This window comes from Osmia lignaria, unplaced genomic scaffold (assembly GCF_051020975.1).
Source record: "Osmia lignaria lignaria isolate PbOS001 unplaced genomic scaffold, iyOsmLign1 scaffold0035, whole genome shotgun sequence".
Classification (NCBI taxonomy): Eukaryota; Metazoa; Arthropoda; class Insecta; order Hymenoptera; family Megachilidae; genus Osmia; species Osmia lignaria.
The window spans coordinates 663,715-670,292 of record NW_027478176.1 but is presented as its reverse complement, the minus strand read 5'-3'; the positions used below and the strand labels follow the sequence as shown (position 1 = coordinate 670,292).

General features: G+C 39.3%; 1 non-coding gene across 1 annotated transcript; it reads right to left on the bottom strand.

Moving 5' to 3' along the window:
- Nucleotides 1-208: 208 nt before the first annotated feature.
- Nucleotides 209-363, bottom strand: LOC143306723 (5.8S ribosomal RNA). Its single transcript, XR_013064054.1, has one exon. It is a non-coding gene; the product is annotated as a 5.8S ribosomal RNA (ribosomal RNA).
- Nucleotides 364-6,578: the final 6,215 nt, after the last annotated feature.

Genomic DNA, 6,578 nt, shown 5'->3' with positions numbered 1-6,578 from the left:
GTTTCCACGACAAACGCCGACGAACTGCCCAACTATCGCTCGTACGTTGCGACTCTTTCTTTGTTTATCGTTCATTCATTCTTTCAATTTCGTTCGATAATCCCGCTCCGAAACATTCTACTTTCGTTGAACGACGGCGAGATGTTTAAAAAGAAATGAATTACTCTTTTTTCGAGAAGCAAACGCAAGCAGTCTTTTCTTAAGAAAACGACCCTCAGCCAGGCGTGGTCCAGGAATTGTATCCGTGGACCGCAATGTGCGTTCGAAATGTCGATGTTCATGTGTCCTGCAGTTCACACGTTGACGCGCAATTAGCTGCGTTCTTCATCGACCCACGAGCCAAGTGATCCACCGTTCAGGGTAATCGTAAAATTTTGTATTTCAAACTCTTTAGATCTTTAGAGTGTTATTTTCATTATTAACACGCATCACATTCGATACCCACATCACTCTCCCACCCGGTGCGTGCGGGAGAGCGAATTCGGGCGTCGCCAACGTATTTGTTCGTTTGTTCGTTCGATCGTTGACGACACAATCGCGTCCAAAGACGGAAACTGTCGGAGAAACGCCCAGTGGCACGCTCCTCTCGACGGTCGGGCGTAAAGTACATTTAAAAACCTTGAAAAGTACGAACGCGCACAAGGAATGCGAGCGCGCGTCCTGTCGCTGAATCGTGGGTTGCGAGATTCGAATCGATACATAGTTTTTCAAAGACTCGCTATCGTCGCTTCTCAGCCGGTCCGTAAACAACACACATCGATCAGGCGGACGCACGAATCTTACCACGGTGCGTGTTTCGTAGATTCCAGGTTACCCGCAAGTACCTCTCTCTCCCTCTCGAAAGAGGAATCTCGATCCGTCCTTTTCGAACAATGGAGAAATCTTTTTATCGCAACACGGATGGCAAAGAAACAACCAAAGCGTAGGAGCGTGGGGACGAGAGCGACGAAAAGAACGTCGCGAAAACAAAGTTGACACGGTTGCTCGTTCTAATACATCGTAGTTTCAACTCTCTCAGTTTTAACCACTCCTAGACGCTTCGTAAACTTTTAACAATTCTTCGCCTTTGCGAGTTTCATTTCGAATAGAGCGAACGCAACACGGACCAAAAAACCTCCGGTGATGCCAGATCATTTAGCAAAGATCAGACGGCGGGTCATCTGTATTCCTTTTCTCTCTTTTTTATATCTTTCCATTTAACTAGGGTGTCGCAACGACGGGTACATATATATATCTCTTTTTTTTTCGCTTTCAGATCAAAAATTGGTGCGCGACGTGCAGCTGTTGCTGCAGCAGCAAAATGAACAGCATCAGCGCCGAATGCAGCTGCTGCAGCAACAGCTGCAGCAGCAGCTGCGGCAACAACAGGAACAACAGTTACTACGACTGAGGGAGGGGCTCCTCCCTCAGCATGGACAGGGAGACCAACCGAGGGAGGAGCCCTTCCCTCAGGAGCAGGAGAAGAAAGTGACGGAGGGGGAGGCGAGGCCACCGCGAAGTATGTATTACTAATTACTCTTTATTATACTATGAATTCTTGCCTCGTACAGAGGAATATAATATTGCCCTTATCAGAACATCTCTGTTGTGCAATATAAGGGCAAATATTTATAATAATAATATTTTAATAAAAATACATATCTAATCATTTCAATTTTACATTACAGAGAGAGGGGTAGCGGCTGGCCGCTCGCGGCGCCTGAGGGGGTACCGGGGCGGAAGGGAAGGGGGGGTAGGGGAATAGGGGGAAGGGGCAGGGGAGGTAGGGGTAATATTGTTCACTTTAGTTTTTATTAAATAAATATTTCTTATTATAATGAAAGTTATAAAAATTATAAAAATTATAAAAATAAAATAAAATTAAAGTCATTTATAAAAAAAAATGGTATTCGTTGTACTTCCTTTTTTTATTATTAATCACCTGTATTTGATCCTTACTTAACTATTAAGAACGGAACGGCATCCTACAAATGTTGTTCGTTCCTCTAATTCCACTAAAAAGTGTGAAATAAAATAATTTTTAACAAAAAACAAATCCAATTTCGAATTGCAGTAAAAAGCGTCAAATAATTTCTATTTCATTTATACCAATATTCCATAGCTATTAATAATATCTACTTAATTGTTAAAAAGGATACCAAATACAATTCAAAGTTTTCGGAGGCGGCGCAAAATTATAAACTTTTCTTCTATTAGGAAGATCCTAGTTCAGGCGTCGGCAACATATGACAAATGACCCATTTGATAATTTCAAGTAAACAACATTCAACGTAAATCAACATACCCATTGCGGATTAACTATACTGCAGTTCACGAGAGACCATACTTATCTCGCGCACCTCAGTAGGTCTGGAGACATTTTTAATAACGTGTGTGATATAATTTTTTCTTTGAAAAATAATAGAAATTTCGTTGTATCGTGTATCTTTACCATATCGTCATCGGGTATCAGTTATCGTACGTCATATGTTTCTATCCACCAATTAAATGATCGCAAAGTAAAAAGCAAGCTGAAGAGAGGAATGACACGTTATTAAAATGTCCCTAGACCTAGTGAGCTGCGCGAGTTAAGTGTGGTCTCTCGTGAATTGCAGTATACATGTACATCAGAAGTGCTACCAACTTCTGATACAATCGTTACAAATACGAATGTTTTTTGCCGTATCTATAACGTTTCGAATTTTTTCTTACGACTTATTAATTACCAGGTTTGCCATACCGCAGTCAAATCGTTATTGGCAGCATCGTATATTCGGGTATTTTTAATTTTGCGCCGCCTCCGAAAACTTTGAAATGTATTTGGTATCCTATTTAGCGATTAAGTAGATATTATTAATAGCTATGGAATATTGGTATAAATGAAATAGAAATTATTTGACGCTTTTTAGTGCATTTCGAAGTCAGATTTGTTTTTTGTTAAAAATTGTTTTATTCGCATATTCTAAACATTTATCTGATAGGCATTGTACTATTATCGATCTGGCTTTGGCGTCTTGTATTCTATTCACGTCTGTTACATCTTCATCGAAAACTCCTACGACGCCTTCCTCCTCTAATTGGAGCTTTATTCGAAATTTCCAATTTTTGAAATTTGAGCCTTATTTTAAGATCGGCACTGTGGAGAATGTATTTTCGTTCGTGTTTGGTGACGCTATATTTTTCCTTTGTCAGCGACCACGTGTTTTTCCTTTGTTCTCTTTTCACACTTTCTTCTTTAACTTATTTAAATTGTTTCTTTTTTACCTAATCCTCGAACTTCCCTGGGCCCATAACCTTTTAATTTATTGGGCTTTTGAATGAAATAGCGAAACATTTGTCTGATATCTTTATAATCTTGGTAAGACTTCAGATTAGTACCACACTTGGATTTTCTTCAAACTGTATAGTATTTTTCACGAGAGTGTACTAGTACGGATGAACGAATTTTGGCCTCGTCTGCGCATGTTGGCTCTGATTGGTTCTGCCACGCTTCGCTACCAAGGTAACGCGCAAGCGCCGTACGGCTGTATGTCGTGAGCCACGCTGGACAGGCTGTATATCGGGTGATCAGAAATTTGTAAATTATGATTTTTGTTCAGCGCAAAGTATTCTTTTGTATAATAAAATGTTTTTTAGCAATTTTATTATTGTCTACGATTTCTTTTCAAATCCATTCCTTTAAGGTGGTAGGCACGGGTAATGCAGCGAGATGACATTACCAGCAAAAATGGGCCTCCTATTAAGGGGTTTACGGGAATCGGTTATTTGTTCTTATATGAGAAGATCTTAAGTTGAACAACCAGAATGAAAAATAAGGCACCATTTTTTTTTACGTTGAATTTTGCACAGGTTCGTTACGCCTCGCGCCTGGTGTATGTGGTGCTGCCAAACACCAAGTGTGGAAGGATCCATCATACGTCAGGCGCATCAGGATCTTTGTCATTTCCTTATTTTCCGTCTTACGAAGATAAAAAAAGTGGGCAAATATATATAAACAAAACATGTCTCCACCCCCCAGCAGTTAGTAATCCTACTCATAAACATCCTGTCTATCCGAAAAAAATCTATTTTCAAAATTTCTATTAATTCGGGACATGGATGTTTTCGAAAGTTCTGCCTAAATCTATTTTTTATTTTCGTTTTTTGTTTTATTTTTTATGAATAATTGTTACAATGGACGAATTATGTTTCTGCAATAATGTAAATTCCACGCTAGTTTTCTTTTCTTCTTTTCGATCCATTGTGGGGTCTAATAAGTGAAATGTAATATCAGTAACTTAAAGTCTGTTGTAAGTATTTAGGAAAATACTACGGAGCTGTACAAAATAAAAGAATACAAAAGGTAGGTACATGAAAATACAATATAATTATTGGATAATTACGATGACATATATATATTCCTTATATGTTACAAGTAAACCTACGTCACATCCGTCTTAGAGATCGGAAATGATCGGAAATGATCGGGCAACTTTTAATTGCCTCGAAATAAGCAAGCGGTCTCTGTTTCGAAATAAGCGAAATAGTGCAACAATGAGAGGGCATGCTATATTCTATCCTTGTTCACAAAATAACAGCGCCGTTTAGCCGATTATTTTATGACATGTTGCCACCAGTCCTATTTCGAGAACAAAGTCAAGCCTAATAGCATACCTGCTTCTGCCTCGAAACAAGCAACAGTTCGGTGCCGAGCAAGTTAAAACCTCCTTTATTCATTTAAAGGATTTCGTTTGTATTTTGTGTCTGTTAATTTATCTTAGAATATAGTATTTATTATTATTTTAGTATAGTTTACATTAATTTCTTTGAGTTAAATTGTTATATTTAGATTTAGTTATTTATAAGAAATGGAAAGACATCCCAGCATTTTGCGATCCTCAACTGTAATTGCAAAAAATGCAATGGGAAAGGTAAGCAGTAAGCTTTATATAAATACGTGTTAATAATTAAATAAATATGTTTTCATATTTGGTGAACATTCTGTAATTCGTACTTTGCATTATCGTTTTTTAGATTGTCCATTCAGGTCAAAGACAGATCATAGTGAATCTGCACAAGGACCTGAAAAGTACAAACCCGGATATGCGTTACATGGACGTTATCCGGTGTTTGTGCGAAAAAACAGGAATTGGGTCATCTACCATTCAGCGTACGCTGTCGCAGTACAAGGCGACGGGAACCGTCACTTCTCCTTGTAAGAAGAAAGTGCGGTTGTCCACCTTAGAAAAGATGACGATGGATCAGAAAGCACTCCTTCGTTTAAAGGTCCACCAATTTTGGGAACGAAAGGAGCTTCCGACCATCAAGTCGCTGCTGGCAGCCGTAAATGTTGATGGAAGTTTCCCAAAATTTAGCCATACCACCTTGTACAGGATTCTAAAATCTTTGAATTTTAGGTACACCGGCCGAGTGAAGAATTGTGCCGTGCTGGAGAAGCCTTATATACTTAACTGGAGGGAGCAATATATTCGTGCAATTCGCCAGTATAGAGAAGAGGAACGGCCCATATACTATTTGGATGGGACATGGGTAAATACTGGCGATTGCAAAAACAAAGTCTGGAGGGATTTAAATGTGATATCGGTACAAGACGCGAGGCGGCAAGGACTGTCTACTGGTGCACCAGCTCCCACAGGAAGGAGAAAAAGGCTTATCGTGCTACACATTGGGTCAGCCGATGGTTTTTTACCTGGGGGACTGCTGTGTTTTGAATCGAAGACCAACACAGCAGATTACCACGATGAAATGAACGGAGATACGTTCTTCGAGTGGTTTTGCCGGATCGAGCCATTATTAAAAGAAAATGCTGTGGTGGTTATGGACAATGCGCCATATCACAGCCGAAAATTAGAGATGAGACCGTCATCGACGTGGAAAAAACAGCAATTAAAGGAGTGGCTTGTGTCAAAGGGCCATCATGTGCCTGATACTTGTACCAGGAGCACATTACTCCAAATGGCACGCTCAGTGCAAATAGAAGAAAAATACGTGGTCGATGAATATGCCAGAGAGCATAACAAAACAATTTTACGCCTGCTGCCGTACCACTGCGAACTCAACCCCATTGAGCTTGCGTGGGCATCAGTGAAGAATTACGTTAAAACCACGAATACTGAATATAATATGCCACAGGTAAAACAACTGTTAACGGAAGGGATTGAAGGAGTAACACCGGAGATGTGGAAAAATTGTATACGCCACACCATTGGCGTTGAGCAGAAGCTCATGGACATGGATCGCTTCTCCCAAGATACTTTGGAAATGCCTACCATTGACAGTGATGTGGACATGTCTGAAACTGATGTTAGCGACTAATATTGATACCATCCCTTCAGACATAGAAGACTTTCATTTCAATTTTGGTAAGTACGATTTTTATACAACTAATACAAAGATTGTGATTATTCAGTCGAACTTTTTTAACAATTGAAATACTAATTACATCAATTACTTTTCTTTTTTTTGGCAATAATCTACGATCCTGTCAACCTGCTTAAATCAATTTATATGGGATGAATGGATGCATCGAAGTAAAAGAAGAAACTTCTATTTCAAATTTTGGTGAGTACAATTTCCATATAACTAGTACAAAGATTGTG